General features: G+C 40.6%; 1 long non-coding RNA gene across 3 annotated transcripts; it reads left to right on the top strand.

Annotated features, from left to right (window-relative positions):
- The first annotated feature begins 45 nt into the window (after positions 1-45).
- On the top strand, positions 46-8,493 carry LOC120017696. 3 transcript variants are annotated; one of them, XR_005472136.1, is made up of 8 exons: positions 46-285; positions 4,587-4,728; positions 4,914-5,023; positions 5,313-5,478; positions 5,685-6,416; positions 6,771-6,870; positions 7,069-7,141; positions 7,942-8,493. It is a non-coding gene; the product is annotated as an uncharacterized LOC120017696 (long non-coding RNA). The 3 variants fall into 3 exon arrangements; XR_005472135.1 differs by having other exon boundaries at positions 7,069-8,493; XR_005472134.1 differs by having other exon boundaries at positions 6,771-8,493.
- Positions 8,494-9,288: the final 795 nt, after the last annotated feature.

Raw genomic sequence — 9,288 nt, forward strand, 5'->3', positions numbered from 1 at the left:
CATTGGTTCAAACCTACGATTTAAAGTTGTTTTGACAAAGGAAAACGTGTCAGTTTGTCACTCACTGGGTTGGCGTAATAACATGTTAAATTACTTAAGACGTATTGGCTCGAATCTAGGTTGTGCCTTTAGATTTCGAGAAAATCAGCAAATAAGGAAGAATGTTTCACTTCTCTTTGACTATTCTAAACCCAAACACCGGCCAGGTCTGCTTCGTAAGCGTTCCCGGAAGTCTCAAGATGTTGCGCCTTTGGGTTTAGAAACTGGTATAACTACACCCAGATGGTAAGTCGAACATTTCTGAGTTTCCTAGTTCCGATTAATATAGCTACGTTTTTCAGACAAATGTGCTTTGATTGGGCGAGTTTGTTTAGCATCGCCTGTATAGGTGGAATTAGCATATTTTAGACAATGACGCTCCAACCCTGTTCCTGGAGCGTTACCCTCCTGTAGGTTTTCGCTCCAACCCCAGTTGTAACTAAGCTGATTTAGTTTATCAACCAGCTAATTATTAGAAGAATGTGTGTTAGATTAGGTTTGGAATGAATATACAGAACGTTAGCTCTCCAGGAACAAGGTTGGAGAAACCTGTTTTAGACCATTCAATTTAGTCGTAAAGTTAAATCTCCAGCCCACCCTCATGCGCTGTTTTGGTTCCCCAGTCTCCTTGAACAATCAGCTTTCCTAGATAAATTCGATAGCAATCCACGTCTGCGAAAATTTTGCCTAGTTCGACCCTCCGTCTGATCGTATCAGTAGCAGATGGTGTTGGTTCTTGTGTTGCTACAGGTTTGTTTTATGAACGTCCCTTGCTTTGGAGGACATAAGTCGCTTTGGATAAAAGCATCTGCTAAATGGCATATATTATTACTAGCTATGTATGTATTATAACATAATGCCACCCTAACCCTATATATGACGCCGCGCCGTCATATAGAACAAGACACCCCAGCTAGCTAGTTTATTACCTTCACCTTGCTTTATAACTAGCTAGCTATCTTTATTTCCCTTGAACAATTTACATATACTAAGCCTTTGAACAATTTACATATACTAAGTAGGGAAAGCCAGATAGTAGTATATCCGTCGCTGCTAATTTTATTCTGCCAGAGATAATGAAATCACAGAAGCTCTGAAGTATCTTGTTGAATCTTAGCTAACTAGTTATCGCTCCAGTCATTTGCATGAGCATTAAATCTACAGCACAGTCTGCACTATTTCCCGCTGTTCAATGGCCATTTCAATTAATTATACGAAATTATTTTTTGAAGAATTTAACTCTTATCCTACCATAGCCCAATATGTACTCCTAAGGACCCTACCATTACTCCTTATGGCCCAAGGACCTTACAGTGCCTTCCGAAAGTATTCACACCCCTTTACATTTTCTTGTGTTACAGCCTGAATTTAAAATTGATAATTTCTGTCACTGATCTACACACAATACCTCATAATGTAAAGTGGAATTTTGTTTGTAGAACATTTTAGAAATGTATTTGCAAGAATATAAAGCTGAAATGTCTTGAGTCAATACGTATTCAATCCCTTTATGGCAAGCCTAAAGAAGTTAAGGAGTAAGAAATGTGCTTAACAAATCACATAAGTTGCACGGACTCATTCCGGGTCCAATAATTGTGTTTAACATGATTTTTGAATAACTACCTCTCTGTACCCCACACATAGAATTATCTGTAAGGTCCCTCAATCGCGTAGTGAATTTCAACCACAAAGATCAGAGAGGTTTTGTAATGCCTAGCAAAGAAAGGCACTGATTGGTAGATGGGTAAAAAATAAAAAGCAGACTGAATATCTCTGAGCATGGTGAAGTTATTAATTAGGCGTTGGATGGTGTATTAATCATTGGTGGGAAAAGTATCCTTGTCATACTTGAGTAAAAGTAAAGATACATTCATAGAATATGACTCAAGTAAAAGTGAAAGTCACCAAGTAAAATACTACTAAAAGTCTAAAAGTATTTGGTTTTAAATATACTTAAGTATCAGCTCCAGAGTGGCGCAGCGGTCTAAGGCACTGCATCAGTGCTAGATGCGTCACTACAGACCCTGGTTCAATCCTGGTCTGTATCACAACCAGCCGTGATTGGGAGTCCCATAGGGCGGCGCACAATTGGCCAAGCGTCGTCTGTTTTAGGGTTTGGCTGGGGTAGGCCGTCATTGTAAATAAGAATTTGTTCTTAACTGACTTGCCTAGTTTAATAAAAGTTAAATAAATATAAATGTTTATATAATTGCTAAAATATACTCAAGTATTAAAAGTAAAAGTATAAATCATTTCAAATTCCTTATATTAAACAAACCAGACTGCACTATTTTCTTGTTTAAAAAAAATCTATTTACAGATAGCCAGGGGTACACTTCAAAACTCATACATAATTAACAAACAAATAATTTGTTAATTTGTTGCCAGATCAGAGGCAGTAGAGATGACCAGGCAATTTATCTTGATAAGCATTCAAAATGTAACAATTATTTTTGGCTGTCAGGGAAAATGTATGTAGTGAGAAGTACATTATTTTCTTTAGGAATGTATTGAAGTAAAAGTAGTCAAAAATATAAATACTAAAGTAAAGTACAGAAAACTAATTGAGTAGTACTTTAAAGTATTTTTACTTAGGTACTTTACACCACAATATACCCAGTCACTATAAAGATACAGGCATCCTTCCTAACTCAGTTGCTGGAGAGGAAGAAACTGCTCAGGGATTTCACCATGAGGCCAATGGTGATTTTAAAACAGTTAAAGTGTTTAATGGTTGTGATATGAGATAACTGAGGATGGATCAACAAAATTGTAGTTACTTCACAATATTAACCTACAAAGAAGGACGCTTGTACAGAGTTAACAATATTCCAAAACATGAATCCTGTTTGCAGCAAGGCACTTTATTAATATTGCAAAAAAACGTGGCAAAGACATTAACTTTTTGTCCTGAATCCAACACAACACATCCCTGAGCACCACTCTTCATATTTTGGTTGTGCATGGTTGTGGCTGCATCATGTTATGGGTATTCTTGTCATCGGCAAGGTCTAGGGAGTTTTTTTTAATAAAAAATGAACGGAATACAGCTATACGCACATGCACAATCCTAGAGGAAAACCTGGTACAGTCTGCTTTCCAACAGACACAGGGAGATTAATTCACCTTTCAACAGGACAATAACCTAAAACACAAGGCCAAATCTACACGAGTTGCTTACCAATACGACACTGAATGTTCCCGAGTGGTCTAGTTACAGTTTTTACTTAAATTGGCTTGAAAATCTATGACAAGACTTGAAAATGGCAGTCTTCCAATGATCAACAATTAACTTGACAGTGCTTGAAGAATTTTTTATATAATAATGGGCAAATATTATACAATCCAAGTGTGCAAAGCTCTAAGAGGCTTACCCCCAAAAGACTCACAGCTGTAATCGCCGCCAAAGGTGCTTCTACAAAGTATTGACTCGGGTGTGAATAGTTTTGTAAATTAGACTTCTATATTTCATTTTACAATAAATTTGTACAAACTTCTAAAAACATGTTTTCACTTTCAATATGCAGTATTGTGTGTAGATGGGTGAGAAAAAAATATAGTTTAATCCATTTTGAATTCAGGCTGTAACACAACAAAATGTGTAGTAAGTCAAGGGGTATGAACACTTTCTGAAGCGCTGTATGTTATTTTCAGGTATACTGGCTCTGGCAGCCAAAACAGCAAAGTACTCCGTTTAAACAAATCGACTCTCAATTGCAACAGAATCATAAAGCCCTGTACTTTCATATCCCATCAAAATAATGTCACAAATGCAAAATACACACTTACTGTACACTGTTTCAACCGGCTTTATCACAGTTACAGCCGACAGTAGATTTCAGTGACAACACATTTCTGGCGGCTTTATTCCGTTACACACAGTTGTTCAGAGCATTCTAGATGGCTAATTAGCACAAGTAGTTCCTCTGTCTTCAGTCTGTCTTCTGTAAGCATGCACTGTAACATGGAGATATGGCCGTGAGGGAACACTAACCCTATAACGGTGTGTATCAGTTTAACCGTATGTATAAAAAAAATAAGATTTCTCGCTGATATGAAAGACAAGGTCTTTATGTTTCCAAAACCGTGCCGCAAGCGATGCATGTCAATGTTCAGACCGAGAGTATGGTGCTCTTAACAAAACTCCCCCGTACAGAAGACGCCTTTGTCCAATGACTCTTATGTGTGATGTAATGGAATTGCGAGTCATGACTCATGATCAAGGGCTCATCCTATCAAAACCCAAGCTCTAAGGTTGTAGTTTATGTTTTTGTTGTCATCTAAGTGTTTGTAAACAAACAATGTGTGCTGTGGATCTAAAATGTTTTTAAAACCACCATGCCAAACTCATAGACTGTCCGTCTGTTCAGAGGATTTGAGCCCATCCCTTAGTTAACCCCACAAAGTGGCAGCTCAAGCTGTTGAATTGCTGAATATGTGAAAGGTAAATGCAAGCACCAGATAACTAAATACCAGTGATGGATAGATCAGTTGGCTAGCTAGGCCTGTATTACTTGCTTGACAGTCAGCTTGGTTTCGTTTTCCAGGTGTGTATGGCATGCCAGTGCATGCTCATTGTTTGTGTTGGAGTTGTACCAGAATACCACATTGAACAAGGTGACCATACCAACCATGAGGAGTTCATCAAACACGTTACATTTACAGAGGACGTCAACTCTCGTGACGGAGGTGAGAGAGGCCACTGTTCATGATTCAATGGGAGCAAAACTGTGCTGTGCTTGAGAATGTAGTGTCATTCACACTTGTATGGAATTGAACATATTTCCAAATACTCTAGACGCTGGAAAATATATGAATGACATCTTCCAGTCTCTGTCCTTCCTTTCGCTTAGTGGTTCCTTATAAATCAACAGGCTTACAAGGTCAGTTTGGCAGGCTCTTTGTTCTTCGCTGGGGTTTGGTTGGTAATGTTTGTTTGGACCCCTCTTTGACAAGATTGGAAGGAAACCAGTCTTCCTAACAGGTGAGGAGAATGAAGCTCACAACTTTACATATTATGATCATAATCCATATCCTATGAAGTAGTTGACAGGCTAATATGATGTAGTCTGCTTTTCAGCCCAGCTAATAGTAGTGTCACTGGTAAAAATCTCAGAGATATGGTTAGGCCTCATCATTCATCATTTCAAAAACATCAACTATTGACTGCTAGTGCATTGATAATATGCTCTTCTACTGACTTTCTGTTTGACCCACTGTTTTGATCCCGCTGTTTCTCTCTCTCTGCTTCTCTCTCGGCCTTTCTCTCCCAGCTCTGTTCTTCGATGTCTTGTTTTGGTTATGCCACAGCCTTTGCTCCCAGCTATGAGGCGTTTGCATTGTCCTGCCTGCTAATGGGTCACATGAATGGGGGAATGTCCCTCGTCTGTTTCGTGCTTACCCAGGAGTATGTGGGCAAGGCCTACTGGGCCATGACAGGTACAAATAATCATCATGACACTGACAGATGTTTGTCAGATACAGCTACAGTAACTGAGGAGGGTGGGACTAGGATTCGACAATGGGTCAATTGTAGTCAAGAAGAGTCAGTGGGAACAAAGTGAAATAAGATGGTGGTCTGGCACTATTGGAAAGTGTTTTGTCCCGACTATTTCAATTTAGTTTTTGGTGTTTGTGTTTTTCAGAGACCTTGACTGATATGACCTTTGCATTAAAGGCTTGACTGACACCTTTCCCAATACATTTGGCCCCATATGTGAGACTGCAGTTTGCTGATGGAACAAATGGCAAGATGCCCTTTTCGTCACCTGTCTTTGTCTTGTTCCTGTTTTTTGGGCTGAGGCAGGATTCTCCCGGAGTCTCCCCGCTGGCTGTATTCCCGTGATTACACGGAGCAGGCGGAGGAGGTTCTGTAGTACAAGGCCGTGAGGAATGGGAACGGCAACGCCAAAGTGAAGCTTCGCAGGTGTCCTGGCTTCGTCAAGACGTAACCAGGACAACGATGGCCCTGGCCTCCTCGGTCTCGTCACCCACCTAGTGCTCCGCTGGAGGACCGTGGTGTCATGTATGTCTGGTGAGCGTACAGACCATAACCTGAACCACTGGGAAACCACAAAGGGACTCGCTTTTTGCCATGCCATTACCAGCGCATGGACAGTGTCAACAGCTCACGATGATGCTTTTCGGTTCAGTATACATTGTTTTAAAGACCTTTCACACTGAAGACGGCAAACATGAATGACCTTAAATTGACGCTGTCTCTGGATGTGCTTTCCGTATTCCTGCAGCCTGGTGTACTATGGGCTCATCATGAACGCCTGTGAGGACGGTGGGAACCGCTACTTCAGTGTTGCCATGTATGAATTGGTGGAGCTCCCGGCCTACCCTCTCTGTATCCATTTCATAAACAAGCAGTGGTAAGATTCTCACCACCTGTCATGCTATCCTATGAATTGAAGTGTGTCAGTGGTGCACTGAATAAATGTCTTGTTTTGTGGTTAAAAATAAAAAGTTTAATTGTAATAGTTTCACAAGACCGTTATTCTCATCACACCTGTGCTAGACAGTTAGAATGTATGCTTGTTTTTAGGGCTGGGGGAAAGAAAACTAGCTTTCTGGGGTTAACTGGCTTGTCATATCTATGCACTATGTTTATCCCAGTAAACGCTGGTAAGGGCATCCCATCTACAGTCTATGACAGAATATATTAGATACATTTTTATTCATAATGTGTTTTTTTTAAGCTTTGTTACCCTGTCTTTATTATTTAGGGACTGTGTTCAATGCTACCTCTTTAGCTTTGTTAGGAAAGCTGTTGGTCAGTGCGTCAGTGTACGTCTACACTACTGAACTGTAACCCACTGTTATAAGGTGAGTGCAGTGCAGACAGAGCCCACTAACAGATCCCACAAAATTACTTTTATAAAGTACAGTAGAGGGCGCTGTTCTTTAATTTTGGCTTCAATGAGCTTCTGTATTTCAATTTAAGTTCTCACAATGCAGTATGGTTTTGTACAGTATGTTGAAGAGGTGTTTAAGAAAATGTTCCGTGCTTTTTCTTGATGTCAGGAACGCTGGTCTTGGGGTCTGCTCAATGTCCTGCAGAGTCTGAGGGATCCTGGCCCCTTTTGTGCCCTCTACGGTACGTCGGCAGAATATAATTAATATGATGATGGACAAAGAAATCATCAGGATTGTAGTTTATCAAGTACAAGGACCACTTTGGGCTTTCTGTAAGTGTTCAAATTGTGGTAAATAGAAGTTTTGCCTTCTGTCAGATTATATGGTATTCACTTGAGCTCCTGAAGCTTGTGCTGCACTTGGTTTGCGGGCAGTAGATAGCCTAGCGGTTAAGAGCGTAGGGACAGTAACCGAAAGGTCTCGGGTTCGAATCCCCGAACCATATTGGGTTAGTTACGCCCTAGCCTCGGACGCCGGGCTTATCACGTAGTTTGAAGACCTGGGGAAGTTCTCCTCAGGAGGAAGATAAAAAGGAGTGGAGTATGGCAGGGCTTGCCACACAAAACCAATCACATATTTTGTATTGGTGGAGCTCCGAACAGGGTTTGTGTTTCTGAAATGTTTTCTGATTTTCAACAGGCTAGCAACCATAAGATACAAAACTAATGTTGCAAAGACTACACAAACTTTGTCTGACACGGTAGGAAAAGAGACACAGACAAAATCGAGAGAAAAACAAAGACGAAAAAAAAGGAAATGCCTCTTCTGAGGGGAAATGTAATTTCTACTCAGAGCCAATCAAATACAAGCGCTGAAAACAATACTGAAGTTCTCCAGAATTCCAATAGTCGAGACGGGACGAGAAGGATGGTCATGCATGACTAGTTACGCCCTATCCAAATGTACATTTACAATGCTCTTAAAAAGGACAATGCTTAACATTCTGTATCTTGGGGGGTTGGCTTGTGTTCCCTTTTACAGACACTTTTGTTTGAAGAGGACCAATTGAAAACGAGCCACAAACGAAATCAGTGACTGACTCTGAACGCGAAAACACTCTGACGAAAGGGACTATCGAAGCCTGTTCACACACGAGTGCTTTCTCACAACATATCAGATTTCCTCTTGTTTCCATGGTGAAGCAAGGACAGGGCTAGCTACATGCCGTGATGGATGGTGGACCATTTTACAGGGAACAGCACACATGTTTTGAATGTTTTCATGTTATTTTGTTTCTGTGTGGGGGTTGTGTGATACGTTTTGTACTGTACAATGAAATGTGAAGTGCCTTCTAAAATCGCTGTTTAGCAACAGTGAATATATCATGTCAAATGGGATTATAAAGCAACAGTTAATAATGTGATATCAAATGGAAGAGAATTACAATTACTGTCAAAGGTTCTCTGTTTCTAAGAATTTGAAGCCTGTAGTTTAAATGGTTTGTTTCATGATGTTGGGCGATTAGGCCTGGCTCGCAATCAGAGTTTCAATTCATCCCAAAGGTGTTCGATGGAGTTGAGGTCAGGGCTCTGTGCAGGTCAGTCAAGTTCTTCCACACCGATCTCGACAAACCATTTCAGTATGGACCTCGCTTTGTGCACAGGGGGCATTGTCATGCTGGAGCAGGAAAGGGCCTTCCCCAAACTGTTGCCACAAAGTTGGAAGCACAGAATCGTCTAGAATGTGATTGTATGCTGTAGCTGCTGCTATTTGCATTGAGAATACAGATTATGTAGTAAGTGTGTATATATATTTTCACACAGGCAGCCCAATTCTGGTCTTTTGACCAATCACATCAGATCTCTTTCAGAGCTGATCTGATTGGTCAAAATACCAATTAGCGGGAAAAAAGATTGGAATTGGGCTTCCTGTCTAAACACAGCGAAAATGTGAATGGTTTGTGCAGTATTCTAATTTGTACAGTATTCTAGTACCCCCCAACCCCCCACAGGTCATTGGTTTACGTTGTGCTCCAAGGTGATGCCAGAGCTATAATTGTGATTGTTAACATGACAGCAAGTAGTACAGTGGTGTGTAATACGAGTAACTGCCAAAATATAGGGAACACCAACATAAAGTGTCTTCATGGGCCACCAAGAGCCAGAACATCTTCAAAACACAAGTACAAGTGTCTGGAACTCAATTGGAGGGATGCGACATCATTCTTCCATGAGAAATTCTATCATTTAGTGGTTTGTTAATGATGGTGGAAAACGCTGTCTCAGGCACCGCTCCAGAATCTCCCATAAGTGTTCAATTGGGATGGCATATGGTTTACATCGTTTTCATGCTCATCTGACCACTCGCGCCCTGTGGATGGGGTCATTG

Source organism: Salvelinus namaycush, chromosome 22, assembly GCF_016432855.1.
Source record: "Salvelinus namaycush isolate Seneca chromosome 22, SaNama_1.0, whole genome shotgun sequence".
Classification (NCBI taxonomy): domain Eukaryota; kingdom Metazoa; phylum Chordata; class Actinopteri; order Salmoniformes; family Salmonidae; genus Salvelinus; species Salvelinus namaycush.